This window comes from Phascolarctos cinereus, unplaced genomic scaffold (genome assembly GCF_003287225.1).
Source record: "Phascolarctos cinereus isolate Bilbo 61053 unplaced genomic scaffold, phaCin_HiC Scaffold_4;HRSCAF=312, whole genome shotgun sequence".
Taxonomy (NCBI): domain Eukaryota; kingdom Metazoa; phylum Chordata; class Mammalia; order Diprotodontia; family Phascolarctidae; genus Phascolarctos; species Phascolarctos cinereus.
In genome coordinates this window covers 234,001,019-234,023,686 of record NW_027555847.1, presented here as the reverse complement: position 1 = coordinate 234,023,686, position 22,668 = coordinate 234,001,019, and positions in this window count along the sequence as shown.

The following is a 22,668-nucleotide window of genomic DNA, read 5'->3' as shown; positions in this document are numbered from 1 at the left end:
CAAGGTATCTCCACCCTCCCCCCCCCCTCAGCCACCCCACCCTTTCTCTTTTAGTAACCTACTCTTTTTTGTGTGAAATGCAATTGTGTTTATTTACTTTTTACACTTCAGGTCATTCCTCTTTGGTAAGTTAAACTTCAGGATTTATTTCTGATTAGGCTTTCATTTTACCAATGGGACAGATAAACACACACACATAAATACACCTATCCAGGAGCTGGGGTGTTTTTCCTTTTTTTCATTTTCTTTGTGCATGATCATATTTGACCCCTTCCCTGATGAAATGACTAACAAGAGGTGTTTTATAAATAATATGTATGAAAAAAGAACAATTTATACAAAGTATTATTTAATCTTCTTAAGGACTTCCAGAATTCCCGTCATCTAGTTTCACATGTGATAATGTTGACTGGAAACCCTGCCCATTCAGTTTAGCTTCCCTCTTACCCAAGACAGAGTTTCCCATTCATTTGTTAAGTTCCTTAAGTTTCATGCTGCTAAAACCGAATTTGGATGCACATCCAGCACAATTCGATATACTTGACTAGTCAACAACTGACCCCCCTCATTGAATTCCTTCACAGAAAAGTCAAAATGGTGAATAGCTTTCCTATGACTGTGCTGCTCTGGGCCTCCTTCCCATGTACTTCCCCACCCCCACCCCCCCATTTCTCCCAGGAATTCCAGTCTTGCCATTAAGCCATGAAGCTTGACAGCCAAAGGCTGTCCAAAATAGCATCTTCACTTTTAGAGTTTTCTCCTATCATAGTTCTAATGGCCCTGATCTGTGGATCTGGCCTTGTCTGCTTCACCCCTGAAGCACCAGCCTCATTGCATGGCTTTTCTCAAGTCCACCAAACATATCCAGATTGCTAGAGGATATCTCTGCCTTCAACTTGCCATTAACAAAACTTTATCTTCTAATATCAGATTTTCCTAGTTTCAGAACAGAAAAAAAGATCCATTCTCTAATCAAAATGCTCTTTCCTCCTTCCCCTATCCCTGTATATTGTCAAAAATACTTTGAAACTCACAGTAGTGAAAAGAATACCACACCAGGTAGGAAGAGTCCAGGATCATTGCCCTCTTGCCACCTTGGGCAATCACATGGGTAAGTAATTAAAGTTTGGGAGGCCTCAGTTTCCTTATCTATGCAATAAGGATACCATACTGACTTGAATTGCTTGACAATGCCCCAGATAAGATGATCCCTTGAAACAAATTTTCAGATCCAGATTAAAGATTTATGATTCATTCAAGGAAAATCATATTGAAATAACATTTGATATTGAATGGATATAATAATGAGGTGGATTCATTCTGGATTCTGTTCCAAGATGCTTAATTACTAAAGTACAAAAGTTATCTCATTATAAGACTCAGAGTTTCTCTTCAATTCAGTTAATGATGAAAATAGATCATTACAGAAAAAAAAATTGTTTTGGTATGGGCTAGGTCTTTTCTGACTCTGAGATTGTGCAATTCAATTCAGCAAATATATATTAGCTATCTACCATTTTCAAGGTGCTATGCTAAGGCACTTATATACAAAGACAAAGAAGACAAAACAGTTCTTGCCTCCAAGGAATCAACTTTCTACTGTTATTAACACATGTCCTCTTGACCTCAATGACTTAAGTGGGGAATAGCAAAGGCTTAAGGTATTGTGCCATTTTTGCCATTGCTCAGCTTTAAAATTTTATTAGAGAAATAAAATATTTTGATTACCTATTTATTAATATTCATCCATTCCTCAACCAGCCATTCTTTCATCCATTCATTACATGGTTTGTTTATCCATCCATTCATTCATATATATGTAGACATAAGTAGTTGTTTATTTATCTCTAAATTTATCTCAGCTCTTTGAATGTAATTATATTATAATAACATAATAATTATAAGAAAAAATATGATGTAATAATTTTTGTAGCAAGCATTTATATAATGTCTACCATGTATTAGTCACTGTGCTAAGTGCTTTAAAAATACTATCTCATTCCAATGTCTTCTTTTTAGGTACATTATTCCAAAGCATAAGTACCATGGGGATGTTTTTTTATTTCTAAAGAAACTGCAAACCATGAAATGAAGTAGTAACAGAAATACTGTTTCTTTAACAAACCTTTGCCAAGAACATTTCTGTAGGTCCGGCTCTATTTCTGGAGAACTCCTTATAGTTGTATTTGTCTTTCAACAATTCCCTTCAGGCAAATAACTAAAGCCATTCAACTGGAGGTTATGCAGGACAGTGTCTTTTTAAAGGACAAATAAAGGTAGGTTTTTTTTTGGTATTGTTGTTTTGCATAGAAAGAGAAGCACGATTTCTAATAAAGCATACAGAGTTGTCTGATTGAGTTACCTAAGTATAACTGAAACAATCAAATTTTGCCAGAATATCTAAATGTTCATGCCTCTATCCTACAGCTCTAATTTTAATTATTAAATATAATTACGTACTTTCTTCTAAACAAGCACCTGACTTTGGAGAACAATGCCTTTCTTCACCCAGCTACCTCCACATCTTTGGAGTAACCTCCAGTAGAAAAAAGAACCACCTTCAATTTCAGGCAACTACTTTGCAATAGCATGCAGGACTGGTTTCTGGGCTATATTTTTGATGTTTCCTAAAGTTCAGAATTTTGATTCGATTATAGGCTGCTACATTCCTAGTCTACTTAAGGGAAGAGCAGAACATCTTTTGGTGTTTTCAGTTACAAAAATTAGTTCATTCCCCACATTAGAATACCTATCAAATACTAAAGTTTTAAGATCATGATCTCTTCCTTCTTTTTTTTCCATGCACCCAGGCTGACAGAAACAAATTTTCAGGAAGTGACTATACAATCTGTTCTATTGTGTTTTTCCCTAGTTATTTGCTTATGTCAGCTAAAACTAATCAGAAGTGTTTCTATAACTTAGAAAATTTTCAACTTGGAAAGAATAAAATCAATCATTGCTTCAGAGGAATACTGAAAAAATACTCATAAAACTTAAATAAATTTGGCATTTAAAAAGATGAGTGTCCATAAAACCATTTGAAAAAAAATAATTCTGGTATCTGCATAGTGACTTTTCCACTACTCCTTTTTATATTTACTGCTCATTTCAAAGTCAATCCATATCTAATGATTTTTTTATATTAAAACTTCTATCTTAGTTGATTTCATCCAATGTCCATTGAGCTATGCAATCCCATAATTAATTCTATGATTATTCTCTCTCCCTGTAATTTGGGAGAGAGCATTTTTTTTTTCTGTGATAGCTCACTTCTTTTGAAATCTCTTTTTGCCACAATGTTTAGGAAAATGGAGAGCTAGTATAAGGGTTAGCGACTGTAGCTATCATTTCATTCTATAGGAAATTTACAGTTGAGGAAACTCTACCAATGCCAATAGGCACCATCTTGGGAACTTTGAGTTTTAGGAAGTTGCCCAGAACACTAAGAGTTATGTGAATTACTCAAAGCCTCACAATCAGTGCCTTGGAAGCCACATGTTCCTGGTTGTTTAGCTCAGCTTTCTAGCCACTGGGTCAAGCTGCCTCTTGTTACAGAAATGTCTAAATACCTTCCCCATCAAAAAAAAAAAGAGTAAGAAAAAGAATAAAAAATGCTCAGAAGAAAAAAAAAGAAAAAGATCTTGGAGGGGAGATAAACAAGCAGGAAAGTTTTGTCACTATATTGTTAAATTAATGTACACTCAGAAAAGCCTTTTGTAGAAGAAATTCACAATTTCATCAACAACCCTCTTGTTTGTTTCATTTTATATCGATGGAAACATTTGTGTTTGTTGATCATTGTTAAGTTCAAAATAAAAAATGAAATAAAAAAAGAAAATGGAACAAAGAGCATAGGATTTAAGGAGAGAAATGAAACTATAAATTAAGAATTAAGAGTCTGGTGCTACACTAACCAGGAAGAAGCATTGCAACTATGTTTGGCTTCTTGAACAGAGAAGCTGGGGGTTTCCCCCTCCCCTTCATTCCCTCTACCTTATTTACAATACAGTGGGACTTTTGAGTGAAGGAATGGCAAACAGTTAATAAAACATTTGATGGGTATTAATTACTTTCCACTTAATTACCTGCCATGTGGATCTTGTTGAGCTATTGATTACTGGCAAATATACATCCCACTGGGGATAGTGTGATTTAACTTCATCCAAGGAGTCAATTAGCCCAAGTAACACTGGGAGAGCTGGTGCTTCGCCTCAATAACTGGGGTTTCTTGCCAAGAAGGGTAGATAAGCCATTTATTTGTTCATTAAAACACAGTACTACTGTCAACAGGAGGCACTTACCAGGTGTTATTGAGATTGGTAAAATGTCACTCTGTTTCATCAAAGATTAGCTGCATCCATATGTAAGTGAAATAGGCAAAGGGACCCTTTCCCCACTTGGGAACTCGGGGAAAAGGTTAAGTCAAGAAGTTAACCCCCTGCAGGTGCCGCCCAGTGCAGCTCACAATTTATAAAACCTAGAGTTAGGAAACTATCAGTTAGATCCTTAGTGCTCCAAAGACTTTCTGAGTGGAATACTCTAGGTCTACTTTCTTTTCTGTGACTTAGGGGACCCCTGTTTCTTTTCTTTGATATCTCAGATCAAAGGAGTCAGAAGCTCTCTGAAACACCATTTAAGAACTTGCCCAGATCTCTTCTTATTTCTCCCACAAAGTCAGCTTGATAACAAAGACCTAAAATCTAAACCCTTAGAGAGGAAGGAAAGAGGAAAAGACAGGTAGTAAAGAAGAAAATAAGAACAAAATAAACGTAATGAGGAAGGAAAGGAAGAGGATTATATATTTAGATATTTAAAATGAAAATTAAGTACTGCATTTCTTGAAGATTTTTTGGTCATGGACTTTGAGAAATGTAAAAATGTCTTCATTATTTTTTGAAAATTTCTGTAATTTCCCACCACAATGCTTACGGAACTCTCCCAAATAATAAATTACAGGACAGAAAAGCAAATTGACACATTAACTGTTTCTAATAACATATACCTCATTCTGTACATATGTTTCTATTGAGAAAAGAGAGGCATTTTTTCATTTTTAGAATCAATCTAAAGTCAAGATTAGTAATTTCATTGATTTGCATTTTGATGTCTTTTTCTGTTGTTTCTATTTACATTATTATGTTTATTGTGTGTAATATTTTCAGTTCTCTTTTCTTTCCCCTCTACATCAGTTCATATAAGTCTTCCTAAGAATCTCCAATTTCTTCTTATAGCACAATAATATTCTACCAGACAGATACATAGACAGACAGACAGATAGACAGACAAAGTAGTTGCCATGTGCTAGACACTGTATTAAGCACTGATGATATAAATCCTAGCAAACAAGACAGTCCCTTTCCTGAAGGAGCTTAAGTTCTAATAGGGAAAAATAATTTATAAGGATTGGGGGGAGTGTCAAATCATATCCTTTGGTGTTGGCAACTTGCAAGTCAAATGGAGGTTTGGTTCTGGAAAAGGTAAGGTGAAATCAGAGCCCAGGAGGGTCTCCTTGAAAGAGGAAATAACCATCAATCAATCAAGTAATAAAAAGTCAGTAAGCACTGTGAGTCAAGTGCTGTGCAAATGCTTAGGTATATGAAGCAAAGGCAAAAACGACCCCCGCCTAAAAGGAAATTACACTCAAATACTACAGTTTGTCTAGCCATTCCCCAATTGATGAGGAAGCTTGTCTTCTCTTCCCAAAATGGATTAATTGAGCTCCTTAATTACATAAGGTTTGTGGTATAAATCTGCCTCTTGAAGCCTGTTAGGGAAGTACTTTAGACATTAAACCTCAAAACTTCAAAACCTAATTAGAAAGTACTTAAGATGTATTCCTTACTTTGACAATACTGTAGGATCCTTAACTTTGACTTCTTCCTGCTTTATTTATTTCTGGGGGAAATCCTAGGGTATGAGAAGGAAGAATTTGGAGAATAAGAAATTAAAAATTATCTAGAGCTGGCTTTAGTACATTGCAGACTACCTTGTGGATCATGAACATAATGTTTTATTGAAGAAAATACTAATTAATTTAAAATGGTAATTTTTTTTTTAAAAAAAGCAGTGACCTTTAAAAACTGCAGAACCTCATAGTAACATAATTTACTTGAGCTCTAAATTTAGTTTAAGACACAGCCATCTTAGACCTACATCTCAGAAAACTCATTATTAGAAGTACCAAAATGACTCATCACAACAGTGTCACCTATAATATGGTATGACCTCACAGCCCTTGAAAATATAATTTTGGTAAGGCTCCAATACCTAATATTCACACTCCATTTCAATTTCATGGTTACCTAAATATGTAAGTATATATTCACAATCCCAATATAAAGTAGTTTCTCTGTCTTTGAACTGATTCTTATAAAATATCTTTGAAGATATACAGAACCTATAGATTATATATAATGTAAATTACATATGTACACACATATGCATATATATGCATATATATATTCCACCACCACCCACCTGGGAGTAAAACTCCAGGAAATCTCTAAAACAAGGCTTAGATATTGTTCATGTCCAGGGCTTCCTCAAAGCAGGAAATGGAGTTCACTTGCATAAATGTGTTCAATGTGCAATATAGATACTGAGCATGAGATAACTTTTGTTTTGCCCCACTGATATTGCTTAAGATCAACTGGGCATGGTGGTATTTGTCTGGAATCCTGGCTATGCAGGAAGCTGAGAATGGTGAATGTCTTGAACTCTGGAACTCTGAGCTTCAGCAAGCTGTTGATTAGATGACCACACTAAAGATAGTCTGGCATTAATATGGAGAGCTCTTGGGAATGGGGGAGGAGCATAGGGTTGACTAGGGAATGGTGAACTGGTCCTGGCTACGAATGAAGACAGTCAAAACATCTGTGCAGTAGTGGGATTACACCTGCGTGTGACTTTTCAGTTTCTACAACCTGGGGGAGACTTGGAGACTATCTTAAAAAAAAAAGGAAAAGGAACAAAAAGAGAGAAAAGACAAGAAAAAACATAATTTAAAGGCAAACATGAACATATACACATATACATATATGTGTGCACATGAACATGTGTATATATTGTCAGGATTCCTATGCCAAGACCACCCCTCCCTTTTTATTCTCTCTTTTACTATTAGGTAACACCTTATTTTCCAGAGCTAAGGCCCAGCAAGTAAGCTGTGTCCTGAAAGTGGCATAATAACAATCCTTTGCACTCAACCTCTGGATGAATTCAGCCACAGCAAAATTCCAGAATTGTTTCACACCAGTCACAGGTGGTCCCTGAGCTCAGACAAGCACCTGCAGGAGCCATGTTCTGGTCATGAAGCCCTGCTACAAATCAAACTTGTCTCATTGTTGCTGTCATTCCTCATTGTCAGGGCCACAGCTCACTGAGTAGCCACTGCTATGTGTATTATCTATCTATAGATCACCTATAGCCTTACTAAAGCATCTTTCTAGAAGAGGTCTGAGCATGTTTAGTTTCCCTCCTCCAACAGGATAATTTTTTTGCTTATGACTGCTGTTGGTCCTATTTTTTTTTAATTTTGTTTTCTTTCTTTCTTTTTTTTTTAGGGAATTGGGGTTAAGTGACTTGCTCAGGGTCACACAGCTAGTAAGTGTCAAGTGTTTGGTCTGAGGCCGCATTTGAACTCAGGTCCTCCTGACTTCAGTGCTGGTGCTCTATCCACTTGTGCCACCTAGCTGCCCCAAAAGAAAGACAGCTATAAACTTATATCAGTGTTGGGAGTCCACAGCCTAGAGACAGAGAAAGTCTTTTATTTTTTATCTTTTTTTTTTTTGCTAGGCAATGGGGTTAAGTGACTTGCCCAGAGTTGCACATTGTGTTTTTCATTATATTTTATTTCCTAGAGTTAACTGTGGTTGTGATAACCTGTGTGAGCTCTTCGGTATTTTTAGAGTTAGCAGCAATTGTATAATCTCTGTGACTTTTTGGTCAGTTGTTTTCAGACTTGACAATACATATACATACATACATGCATACATACATACATACATACATACATACATACATATATATATATATACATATATATATATATTCACAATCACCTATATGTATATGTATATCTATCTATCTACCTCTCTACCTTTGAAATAGCTTGTTATATTTATTATTCCCCTAAGAAAGTAAACACAACTATATGGAATAGTCGACTGTGTGGGACTACTAAATAAATATTTTACATTAACTTCAGGCATACTGCTCTGTGTATCTCTATGTGTGTGTATGTGTACATACGTGGGTATGTTCTCCTTACCTTTACCTCTGAACCTGCTCTCCTAGGTTTCTGATTGCTGTGCAGTCATCTTAACTAATACAGTCTAGACCCATCACACTGTTCCCCACCTCTGCTCCCTACCCCCACCCCTTTCTAACTCTCATCAGTCACCAAACTTGAATTTATTAAGCATCTACTATGTACTAGGCACTTTATTAAGGGCTACAGATATAAAGAGAGGTAACACAAAGCAAAACAAACAATAACAACAGCAAACAGTCCCTATTCAAGGAGTACACAGTCTAATGGGGGAGACAACAAGCAAACAACATTGGACAAATAGAAAATAAGCAGAACAAATGAAAAGGAATCTCAGAGGGAAGGCACTAAGTTTAAGGGGGCATTACCTATATCACATACATCACAGAGTTAGAACATAAATTCTTGAAGTACCAGAATCATTTCCTTTTAATCTCTGTATCACCAATAGTTAGCACAGCACCTGGAACATAGTAGGGTCTTAATATACACTTGTTGATTGATTGTTGGTGATGGGAAATGTAAACGTTCAAGTGTTTAAAATGTGTTCTGTTATTGTTTTAAGTTGTTAAATAATGAACCCTTGATAAATTGAGGTCATAAGTTGAGATCACTGTCTTAATACAATGTATTCTGCCTATCTTTGAAGAACATAAGATATCTTGATATTTTATCTGTTCTGCAGAAGGTATCACTGGGGAATTGGTTGCTACTCTTCTTATTACTTATTTTTATTTTCTTATTTCAAATGAGCAAAGGAAACACAAGGTGAAGTATGACTTACAGTGTCATAGAATAGTACTACACTAACATGACTCAGTTTTTCTGACATTATATCTGGGTAGATTGCTCAGAGATATGGTATAGTTTCAAAAATTTCTACTTTTTAATGTACTTTCTAACACCAAGAGATGGTTACTTTTCTTATTCAGTAAAAAAGAGGGAAGCACACAGAAAATAAAAAAAATACATTCATGTACAATGCTTTTTTATTCCCCTTGAACCTTGGTGAAATGCACTAAGAATCCACAGAAGCAACTGGCATTCTTTGCATCTGCTTTCTGTCTTTCTCTCTGTGTCTTTTTCTGTCTCTCTTTCATTTTTTTCTCTACTTCTCTGTTTCTGCCTCTCTGCATCTTTCTGTGTCTCTTTTTCTGTCTCTTCCTCTTTCTGTCTCTCCATCTCCATCTGTCTGTCTTATTCTGTCTCTTCCTCTCTTTTTTTTCTGCCTCTTTGTCTCTATCTGTCTCTGCCTGCCTGTTTCTGTCTGTCTTCATCTCTGTCTCCCCCAGCTTCCCACAGACACATACAACAGAAGAGTTTAGTATTCCATGGAAGCACATCTTTTTTTTTTTCCCTGAATCATATGCAGGACATATTGTGTTGTGCTTCAATATTTTTAGTTACATTAATTTTATAGAACGGAAGAGAACAGAAGGAAAGCAACAAATAATAAACAAAGTTGAAAAGGCAGCACATCAAATAAAATAGAACACAAACAAAGAGAAATGACTTAAAGTTCAAAAAATACCTTCCATAAAAAGTACTTTAATCAGTTCCTGTTAAAATTTGTTTAAGAATTTATAGAGGGGTGACATTAGGGGGTGGAGCCAAGATGGCAAAGTAGAGCTAAGTGCTCAGTCTAGCTCTGCCAACATTCCCCTCCAAACAACTTTAAAATAATCCCTCATATAGAATTCCAGAATGACAGAGCCAATAAAAAGCCAGAGTGCGACATTCTTCTGGCCTAAAAAACATAGGAAATCAATGAGAGGTCTGTGACACAGGGGAGAAGGCTAGCCCAAAGCCCACATGGATGAAACATGTGGTGGTGACACAAGCAATAGCAGCTTTAGGATCTCTCAAGTCAGAGATGGTAAGGGGAGCTGGCAACTGGCCAGAAAGAAATTACAAGATGCCCCTGTTCTAGACAAGAGGGTATTTTGCAATTTCATTGGCTATTCCCACTTCTGGGTTACAGTTTACGGGCAGGAAGGAGCACTTTCCATCAAGAGGGATTAGAATCCCTGAACGGCAGTAGTACCATTTCCAGCTACAAGGGATTAGGGACCCTGAAAGGTCCTGAGGGAGAAGGGGCCTTGAGGAGCAGTATAGATTTCTATCCCAAGGGATCAAGGACCCTTTCTGGGTAAAAACTAGAGTGCAGACTAAGAGAGCAGTAGTCATACCTCTCCCCACATCATACCACCTTGGACGTACAGAAAATTTCTAAACCCTTAAAACTAGCTCTGAAAACACACTACAAAAAAACCTGAAGCTTGAAACAGAGACACTCCCCACAACTTCAATGCCAGGAACAGAGTCCAACACTGACATAGAGTTCCAAACCAAGAAATATGGTGGAAAATGAGTAAACAACAACAATAAGAAAAATCCTGATCATAAAAATCACCATGGTTACAAGGAAGATCAAGATACAAACTGAAAACATAATGAAGTCAAAAGAGCTACAAGCATAGCTTTAAAGAAAAATGTGAATTAAACACAAGGCCAAACAAATTCATGGAAGAACTAAAAAAAAATGAGTTTCAAAAGCAAATAAGAGTAGTAAAGGAAAAATTAGGTGAAGAAATGAAAAGAAAATAAGAAAATTATGAAAAGACAATTAACAGATTAATAAAAGAGTCACCAAAAATGCTGAAGAAAATAACACCTTAAAAACAGCATTGGCCTAATGGAAAAAGAAGTACAAAAGTTCACTGATTAAAATAACTCTTTAAAAAGAAGAATTTGGCTAAATAGAAAAAAAGGTATAAGGAGCTTATGAAAGAAAATAATTCTTTACAATTTAGAATTGGGTAAGTGAAAGCTAATGACTCCATAAGACATAAAGAAACAATAAAATAAAGGTAAAAGAATAAAAGATATAAGAAAATATGAAATATCTCATTGAAAAATAACAAATGACTTAGAAAATATATCAAAGAAAGATAATTTAAGAATTATCGAAATACCTGAAAGCCATGATCAAAGAAAGAACCTAGACATATTTCAATAAACCATTAAGGAAAACTGCCCCAAATAAGGATTTAAAATAGAAATGGAAAGAATCCATCAGTCACTACCTGAGATTCCAAAATGAAAACTACCTAGAATATTGTAGCCCAATTCCAGAGTTCCAGGCCAAAGAGAATATATTTCAAGCAGTTAGAAACCATTGAAATATTATGGAGCAACAGTCAGGATCACACACATTGAAGAGCTACTCCATTAAAGGAGTGGAAGGCTTGGAATATTATATTCCAGAAGGCAAAAGAGATAGGATTACAACCAAAAAATCACCTACTCAGCAAAACTGAGAATAATTCTGCAAGGGAAAATGGATATGTAATGAAATAGAGGACTTTAAAGCATTCTTGATTGAAAAAAAGAAAAAAAAAACAGAGCTGAATAAAAAAAATGACTCAAGAGAAGCCTAAAAAAAGGCAAACATGAAAGAAACTCAGTAAGATTAAACTATGTACTTTTCTATAAGAGAACATGATACATGCATCTTCTAAGAACTTAATCATTATTAGGGCATTTAGAATGATTCTACACAGAAAGTGCAGGAGTGAGTTGATTATGCTGGGATGCTGTAAAAAAATGCGTAGTTGAGAAAGAGGAATGTCATGGGAGAAGAAAGGAGAGTTAGAATGGGGGAAAATTATCTCACGTTAAAGAGGCATATGAGGAAGAGATTTTACATCGAAGGAGAAATTGGTAGTGGGGAGCAGTGCTTGAACCTAACTTACATCTAAATTGTTTCAAAAAAGGGAAAATATATACGTAGTCAACACAATAGGAAATGGGAAGGGAAGGGAATAAAAGCAGGTGGAATGCCAAAAAAAGCAGTCAGAAGCAAAACAGGCTTTTGAAGAGGGACAGGATAAAAAGGGAAAGAGAAGGATAAGTCAAACAAAATAGGGTGGAAGGAAGTGCACACTTAGTAATAATAACTGTGAATGTGGATAGGATGAACTCACCCTTAAAACTGAAGTGGATAGCAGAATGAACTAGAAAACAGAGTCCAACAACATGTTGTTTGTAAGAAACACACTTGAAACAGAAAAATATACAAAGAGTTAAAATAAGGGGCTGGAGTGGACTGTATTATGCTTCAACTGAAGTAAAAAGGGCAGGGCCTTTAGCATGATTTACCATGATTTACTATGATCTAGTCATCACTGCTTTAGACAAATAAAAGCAAAAATAGAACTACTTTAAAGAGGTAAGCAAGGAAACTACATCTTTCTAAAAGGCAACATAGAAAATGAAGTCATAACAGTACTAAACATACATTCACTAAATGACAATGTCCAAATTGTTAAAGGGAAAGATAATAAATTACAATAAAAAATAGAAAACTATACTAGTAAGGACCCCCAATTTTCTCTCTCAGAGCTAGATAAATCTAACTATAAAATAAATAAGAAAGAAGTCAAGTAGAGGAATAGACTCTTGGAAAAGTTGTATATGATAAACCTCTGGAGAAAACCAAATGGGAATAGAAAGGAGTTTTTTTTTTCCTGAATTGCACATGTACAACATGTACAAAAATTGATTAGAGATTTAAAACATTCTTTCATATGGAAGAATTTCTATTTCTAGAGTTGTTGTATAATATTCTTTCACCTAGCACAGTATCTGGCACATTTTTTTTTTTTTGTTTAGTTGTTTCAATCGTGTTTGACTCTTTATGATCCCATTTGGGGTTTTCTTGGCAAAGATACTGTAGTGGTTTGCCACTTCTTTTTTCTCCAGCTCATTTTACAGATAAGGAAATTGAGGCAAATAAGGTTAAGGGATTTACCCAGAATCACACAACTAATAAGTGTTTGAGGCCTGATTTGAACCTAGGTCTAACTGACTCCAGATCTTGCCCTATATCCACTATGGCACCTACCTGTGCCATCTGGCACATAGGTGCTTTAAAACTGCTTGTTGAATCAAGTAAAATTAGACTACAAATCTTTATTTCTACTGCCTCTTATGTGAGCAAATTAACCTTTGAAATAGTGAAAAGGTTGTAGGTGAAGGTGGAGGTAAAGAAAGGTACTCCTCTACTTCTCTGAAGCATCTGATACTGTTGACAGTTCCCTTGTCTCCTCCCTCGGCTTCCATGGTGGAGTTCCGTTGTTATATTTGTTGTTTGTTTTTACTTCTTTTTAAAAAAATTATATTTTATTTTCAGTTATGAATTCTTTCTTATCTCCACTTCCTTCCTCATCGAGAAACCAAGGAAAGCCATATTACAAACATGTAGAGTCAAGCAAAACAAATTTCTGCATTGGTCACGTTAAAAAGAAAAAAAGAACTATACCTCTGCACACTGAGTCCATCACCTCCCTTTTTGGAGGTAAGCAGCATTGTTTTATCCTGTGTCCTCTGGCATTGTGGTCTGTTGATCAAAGTTCCTGAGTCTTGCAGAGTTGCTTGTCTTTACAATATTGCATGTTATTGTATAAATTGTTCTTCAGGTGCGGCTCACTTCACCTTGCAGCAGTTCATACAAGTCTTGACCAGTTTCTCTGCGTCCATCATCGGTTGATTTCAAAAACACTTGCACCGCCTGTCTGTAGTTTAGGGCCCCTGGAAACCAGATGGAAGCTGCTTCTATTAACTTTCTTCTTTTTTTAAGTTATTTTGTTAGCCTTTTATATTTAAAAAACACCGTGCACCACCTCTTCAGGACGATCTTGTTCCAACGGGTGCCCAACTGAGCCGCAATCACCTTCCTCAGGGCCCCTACGGCGTCTTCGAGGTTGCATTTCACACGGACCTTCTCGCCCAGCCTGTCCTTGCACACAACCTCTATCATGGTTCCCTGACGCCCTCTGCCACCTGCAGCTGCTGCGGGTCCGCCCTCACCGTGCATGCGCTCTCTTTTGTTTTTACTTGCGAGCTTTTATTTAAGAACTCAGATCTCACATTCCTATTCCAGCCCCTTGTATCTTATATTTTATGAATTTCCGACTTTGATCTTTTAACTACGCTACAGTTTGCTTGTCCTGTCTCTGCAAATTGTGCTTGAAATAAAAATTCATTTTTGTAGATACTTTTTAAGTGTTTAATCTGTTAGTTATCAGCTGCCCTCTCCATTCACTGCTCTTCTCCCTATTTCTCTAGTCCATCACAACGTGTTTGTTTTCAGTGCCCTTTCTCATCTAGTTTTGTTTGTATGTTTCTTATGCATATTTATGTATGCACATGTTTTCCCCCAGCAGAATGTAAGTTCCTTCAAGTCAAGAACTGTTTCTCTCCCCCTCCCCCCATTTATTTATTTGTCATTTGATTCTGTAGGTATGTGTGTATTTGTTCATTCATTCAATTTATTTATTTTTGTGTCATAGCATTTAGCACAGTGAGTAACAAATGCTTATTGTTTGATTGCTTGATTGACCCAGTGGGCTGTCATTTCAGCAATTCACTATCCTTGAATCTTTTGCTAATTTGGTCTTCTCCTCTTGATTATCTAACACACAATGCTGATTAATTTGACTTTTCAAACTTTTTTAGTTATTATTAAGCTGGAGGAACTCAGTAGACTGAAACCACAAAATTATGCTGAACGGGTCAACTCCTATCCTTTCTCTTTACTTGCTATCTCTGCCCTGCCTCCACTTCCTTACCTTCTTACAGCTTCTAATTCTTGCTCTGGGAACTATAGTCAAATCAGTATTACTCTTGCTTCTGTTTGATGGCTTCATTCCATATACATCTGACTTCCCAAACTAAAACATGCTTCCCTGGTCACCATTCTCTTATATGTATTATTTTTCCTGATAGAACATGACCTCTTTGGAGAAGGGTTGTTTTATTTTTGTATTTTGAATCCCAGGGCTTACTATTGTGTCTATCATACACACACTTCATATTTCTCAATCTTTCTAATCTCAATTGGGCCTTCATTGTCCTCTGAAAATTCCTTTTTTTTTCTTTCAGAATTTATGCCCCTTGAGGGTATAACATTTTTTTCTCTTTAAAATTGTATTTCTATTGTAAAATATTTTGGAATATTTTGTTACACATTTTCTCCATTCCTCCACCCTCTCTCCCACTTAATGAGAAAGCAATAAATACAATGCTGATTATATAGTCATGCAAAACATTTCTACATTAACCATGTTCTAAGTGGGGGAGGGGAGGTTAGAAAAATAAAGGAAAACAAATATGCTTAATTAACTATCATTACAATATTGCTGTTATTGTATAGATTGTTCTCCTGGTTCTGCTCACTTTACTTTGCATCAATTCATATATGTTTTCTCAGGTTATTTTGAAACCACCCCTTTGTAATTTTTTTAATAGCACAATGGCATTCCATTATATTCATATATCATAACTTGTTCAATTATTCCCCAATTGATTGGCATCCCCTCAGTTTCCAGTTCTTTGGAGGATATATCATTTTGGTTTTATCTTTATAATCCCAGTGTTTGCTCTTTATCCTTTCAGGAAATCAAAATTTCAAATTAAGACTCTCTGAAAACAAAACCTTTCTCATCAGGAACCTAAAAATATATTGTCAATGATTACATTGTCTTGGGTAAGAAACTAAAGAACAGAGACACACAGATTGTTTTCTTCCTCAATGTTCACTTATTGGAAGGGATGCAGAAGAGAAAAATTAATCTGTGAAGTGAACAGCTGGCTAAGAAGGTTATGTCTGAGAATGGGATTTAGATTTCCAGATAATGACTTACCACATAGGGTTGATAGATTTGTGATAATGGATGGAATAAATGTATACAAAGGCTGGTATATATCTATTTGTCAAGAGTCTTGTAAATCACTTGAGTTTTACACTAAAAAAGATGGAGAGAAGGGAGAAGACTTTCTATGTATATCTCTCCAAATTAGATATGAATAGAATAGACACAAAGAAGGAATAAAAAATAGCTCATTATATAGCTAGAAATTCACTGGATCTAAAAAAAATTAAAAAGGAGGCAGTAGTAAAACCCATATCTTCAAATGCGCAACCACAGGTAACCAACATTTTGGCAAAAACAAACAAACAAACAAACAAGAAGAACTAGAGATTCTACCACAAACAGGTAAATTTGACCTGTAAGATCACCAACACTTGGTAGAATGAAACTCATGACCGGACTTTGACTATGGATATGTATACCTTATTCAAAAGAAACAGGATAGGTAAAGTGGAAGGATGGATAATTTGTATATTAAGAATGTATCCTCGTGTGAAAAAATTCAGGGACCATATGGAGAAAATATGTTGAAGAGTATTTGGGTGATGGTCAAAAAAAGAAGAAAAGAGTGATTTTGTCATTGTAGTAAACTGCAGACCTCCTGTGTAAAAAGAGATAATAGATAGAGTTTGGGAAACAGATTGTAAGTTTGGCACAGTAGCATGATAGAGTAGTGATAGGGGGCTTAAATTATCCAAACATCCAGACATCTGCTGGATTTCTTTTTTTAACAAAAGTAGAGAACAATTAATAACTTTTCAACTTGTCTTAGGAATAATTTCACCCTTTAAAATATAGAAGAATAAACAAGGGGAAATTCTATTCTGAAGAATGCATTACAAGAGTGAAGATGATGGGAAACTTGGGGAGGAGTAACCACTCTTTAAAATTTTGTGATAATGGGAAGAAAACATGGGCCTAGTGTGACATACTCCCTACCTTCTGGGAAAGCAGATTTCAAAGGGCTGGAAGGAAAGACAGATAGGACTGCATGGGAAAAATTTCAAGAGAAGTCAGCCCTGGAGGTATAGAATAAAATTCTGAAGACTCAAAGGGAAAAAAAAATTCCAGTGAGAAAGAGAAAAAAACCAATGGGGTTTGTCTTAAGAGATTGAAGTGTATGCACAGGGAACTCAGGAAATCATTTAGATTTTTAAAAGTCTTGCACATAACAATCAAACTAACAAACAATTATTTTATAGAACTAGAAAAAAAAAACCAAAATTCATCTGGAAGATAAAAAGGTCAATCATATCAAGAGAATTAATGGGGGTGGGAGTGGGGGAAAGTGAAGGAAAGCAGCCTAGCTATACCAGATCTCAAGCCATACTACAAAGTAGTAATCATCAAAACAATCTGGTACTGGATAATAAAGAGTGGTAGATCAGTGGAATAGATTAGGCACACAGTGTACAAAAGTAGATGGCCACGGCAATCAAGTATTTGATAGACCCAATGATTCAAGCCATTAGAGCGAAAGCTCACTATTGGACAAAAATTTCTAGGAAAATTGGAAATCAGTCTGGCAGAACCTAATTGTAGACAAAAATCTTACAAAGATAAGGTTAAATGAGCAGATTATTTAGACATCTAAATGCCTAAATATAGTTATAACTATATTAGGAGAGCTTGGATAAAATTATCTGTCAGATCTATAGATAAGGGAAAAGTTTATGAGTAAACAGGAGAAAGAGAGAATCACAGGAGGTAAAATGGATAAATTTTGATCATATTAAGTTTAAAAAATTCACAAAGAAAACCAATGCAGCCAAAATTAGAAGGAATATAGGAAACTGGGAAAAAATTTTTACAGAAGCTTATTTGATAAAGTTTTCATTTCTCAAATATATAGGGAACTGAATCAAAATTATAAAAAATAGAAACTAGTCTCCAGCTGACAAATGGTCAAAGATATGAACAGGCAGTTTTCAGAAGAAATCAAAGCTATGTATAGTCATGTTTAAAAATGCTCCAAATTACTATTGATTAGAGAAATTCAAATTAAAACAGTTCTGAGATACCACCTCACACCTATCAGATTGGCTAATACGACAGAAAAAGAAAATGAAAAATGTTGGAGGGAATGTGGAAAAATTGGGAAAGTAATGTACTGTTGGTGCAGTTGTGAACTGATCCAAGCATTATGATGAACAATTTGGAACTATACCCAAAAGGCTATAAAACTGTGGATATCCTTCAACTCAGACATCCTGCTACTAAGTCTGAACCCCAAAGAGACAAAAGAAAATGGAAAGGACCCACATGTACGAAAATATTTATAGCAGTTCTTTTTATGGTGGCAACAAATTGGAAACTGAGAGGATTCCCATTAATTGGAGAATGGCTAAACAAACTATGATATATAATTGTAATGGATTACTATTGTGTTGTTAGCAATGATGATGAGAATAGCTTCAGAAAAATCTGGGAAGACATAAAGTGATGCTAGGTGCAATGAGTACAACCAGGAGAGTATAGTACACAGTAATAGCAATATTATGATGATAATAAATTGACTTAGCTACTGTGATCAATACAATGATCCATGACAATTCCAAAGGACCAATGATGAAAAATCCTATCCACCCTTAGAGAGAGAACAGATGAATTTCGTACAGATTGAAACATATTTTTTCCATTTCTCTTTCTTTTTTTGGCATCATTACTAATATGGAAATATGTTTACATGACTTATGAATTGCTTACATATTGCTTGTACAGAAGATGGGAACAAGCCTAGGTAATAGTGGATAAATATAAAGACAAGGCAAGATTTTTTTTAAATGCAATGAATATTAAAGCTTAGAATAAACTAAGGCTAGTGAGGAAAGCTAAGTAAAACACAGGCTGTTTTTTTTGTTGCTATATTGGGAGGAAAAGAAAAGGAATATTAAAAAAAGGGATAAGGCCTTGCTTGGGATGGATGGGATAAAGTTAACTGACAACTGAAAAAAAAAGCACTACTGGAAAAATGCAGGACAAATTTCAGAGGCAGAAAGCCATATTGTTTCCTTATAATACTAAATAAATGTAAAAGAATAACATATGAGAAGACAATAAAAATAGAATGGCTCTAAGTTGTGACTGAGTTTTTTAAAAAGTATTTCCTAACTGGGGCATACTTCAGATGAATTATCAAAGAGAACCTAGGAAGTTGGCAGATATGACTCTAGAAAGTCTTAGTCATTGAACTCAGGGAGTGTCATTCTTTATAATGGGACTTAACTACCTAACGAAAAAATTAAAAAAAAATCTGGAAACCCTAGAACATGTGGACCAAATTTTTAATATTTGAATGGAAAACTTGGGGAGGAGTAACCACTCTTTGAAATTTTGTGATAATGGGCAGAAAACATGGGCCTAGTGTGACATACACCCTACCTTCTGGGAAAGCAGATTTCAAAGGGCTGAAAGGAATGATAGATGGGATTGCCTGGAAAAAATTTCAAGAGAAGTCAGCCCTGGAGGTATAGAATAAAATTCTGAAGACTCAAAGGGAAAAAAAATTCCAGTGAGAAAGAAAAAATAATAATGGGGTTTGTCTTAAGAGATTGAAGTGTATGCGTGGGAAACTCAGGAAACCATTTAGATTTTTAAAAGACTTGCACATAACAAACTAATAAAGAATTATTTTATAGAACTAGAAAAAATAACAAAATTCATCTGGAAGATTAAAAAAGGTCAATCATATCATATGTCTTATTGACATAGGTATTCCCTCTAACAATACAGGCTGCAACCCGTTTTTGCCTGCTCATCCTGTGTGACTCATGCTTGTTGCATGTTCTCCCCTAAGTTTGCTACAAGATGTTTACATTAATGTCTAGGGAATATTCCTCAAATTAACCTGAAGTCATAGAGATAGAAATGGACTACATAGGCTATCCTTTGTACCCCTATTTTCACTATATGACTAATCCTTTCTTTTTTGTCATTCACATTTTTAATTATATTCTTTATGTTGTTCCTTCTTTATAATTCCCTGTTAATAATACATTTCAGCTCATGTCGATCACGTGCCTCTAAATTGCTCTTTTGATGCTTCTCAACTTCAGTTCTTCGGAGATTATTCTTTCATGATTTGTCTGCACTAGAAGAGTACTGGTGCTAAAAAATGGAATTTTATTTCAGGATGAAGCTTAGGGCATTTAACCATCTGCAAGATTTAAGTGATATATCCACAAAAATAAGTAGAGAGATAGAAAGGTGACAGAATGATGATGAATAAAAATTAACTATATATATATCTATATACAGTTAGAAAATCTTTGTAGACACATGCAAACTTAGATTTTCTTTTTCTTGTTTTATTTTTATATGCATTTGATTTATTTAATTCTTTAAATAATTTCCATATCTCTTCTTCCCCTCTAACAAATGCTGGAATTTACATCGTAATTTTGTTCTTATTTTAAAACCTATAGTATCTCACTCTCCTTTTTAATAATCTATATAGTAGGATAATTGATATTATCATGTGTTCTTTGCTTAATAATTGTAATAGTTACCTTCCTGGTGTTTCTTTTCCTGAGGGTTTTTCAGGTTGAATACTCCCTTCACATGTTATATCCCTTCAGTTTCCAAGAATACATGGATGTGTCTCTTTAACCATTCTTTTTGTTGACTGTCTTTTCCTTTGTATTATGATATTTGTTAAGGGAACTTTATTTTTTTCAACCTTCTGGCCTCTGATGTTTTAAATGCTTTTGCTTTGTGCTTTTACTGAGTGTTTTTTTTCCTACCCAAACTTTTTTGCTGTTTCAGGACCTCCAACCCCCATTTTTTCTTTTTTGTATTCCATTATAATTGGTTTCCTCACCCTTTGCTTGTGAAAATACCCCAATAGCTGAGCTACAAGACTGTCTCAACCTCCCCATGTTGTAGGGTACAGGGTTCATTATCCTAGGTTCCTGGTCCAAGTATACTCTGGAGATCTGGGGACAGAAGTAGCTCCTTTTAGTCTCCTTTCCTTCAGAAATGGTGGCCCCTGTACTAGCACCTTGCCACGATTTCTTTGTTTTCCTCTCTTCTAACTGGATGGACTGAATCAGTATCGACTCTTCACTGCATGTGGAGAAAGCAGGTAAGCTTTCGTGCAGAGTCACTCAAGCCTTGGGCATTATTAATTTAGGGCTAGGCCGTGTAAGAAAAGCAGCACATTTTTAGCACTGTTCCCTAGCTCTTTTGCTTCAGTTTCCTGTTGCTGAGAAAAGCCTGTTTCTGCCAGTTCATGAGGGGTGAGGAGAGACAAGAAATTGTTCCAGTGGATTATCTGTTGCAGTAGGGAATTACCTCCAAGTAAGCTTTGACTTTTGCCATTTGCCCAGAGGCTGGTGGGGAAAAGGTGCTGACTGTCTGTTTTAAAGGGTTGAGTTGTCACATGTTAATCCATAAGGACATTATCTTGAGGAGGTTTTGTCGTCTTTTTCTTTAAGATTTAGCTATAATTCCTTCTTGCTTGTTGTCTAATTTTTTTTTTTAGAGTTTGACAGTTAAATTACTAATTCATAATCTTGCAGGTCATATCACCTACAATCTGCCAAGATGAGTTGTTTATCTATCTATCTATCTATCTATCTATCTATCTATCTATCTATCTATCTATCTATCTATCTATTTATTTTTTTGGCAATTGGAGTTAAGTGACTTGCCCAGGGTCACACAGCTAGGAAGTATCAAGTGTTTGGTCTGAGGTTGGATTTCAACTTAGGTCCTCCTGACTTCAAGCTGGAGCTCTATCCACTGCCACCTAGCTGCCCCTGAGTTGTTTGTTTTTAACTAAACGCACATCAGGCACTACAATGTGGGATGATCTAATTCCACAAAATGATGTATGATCAAAGAAATCCTTTCAATTCTTTATCACCTAACCAAGAAAAGGAAGATGTTTCTCCATTAGTCTTCTGAAGTAAAAAATGATTATTAAGGTATTCTGAGTTATATCTTTAAATGTTTTATTTTGCATTATAGTTACTTCTAGTTACTTCATTTTGCATTATTTTATACAAGTCTCACCAAGTTCTTCATAGTCATAGTATCCTAAGAAAATGATATTGTCTTATAATCATAAACTATATATTTTTCAAGCATTCTCAATTGACAGACACCTGTTTTGTCTACATTTTTTTTTGCTACTACAAAGAATACTTGCATAACAAGGGTCCTTAAACTGGGGTCTACAAATTTGTGTTGTTTTAAAGTATGTATATATATATGTATATATATATATATGTATATATATATATATGTATATATATATATATATATATGTATATATATATTTGCATCTTTTATATTTTTCTAATTTTTGATGATTTGAGGGAAAACTTCAGAACTATCCTCATTTGCCTTAATTTTAATAGATCATTAGCAATTGATTATTTCTTTTCTTGTCCTAGCTACGCTGATTTTATTTTTGGCAGTATTTTAATTTTGTGTAATTAAAATTATCTATTTCATTTTTTTATAAACATCTCTATCCCTTGTTTCATTATGAATCCTTCTCTAAGTAATACTCTTGATTTTTAAATGATTTAATGTTTTTTAATTTAGGTTGCAAACCATTTGGAGATTCTTGCGGCATATAGTAAGATTTAGATTTGAAACTAATTTCTGACAAAATGATTTCCATTTTTATAAGAAGTTTAATAGGGCATTCTTCCTCAACCCCATTCTTTTATTTTT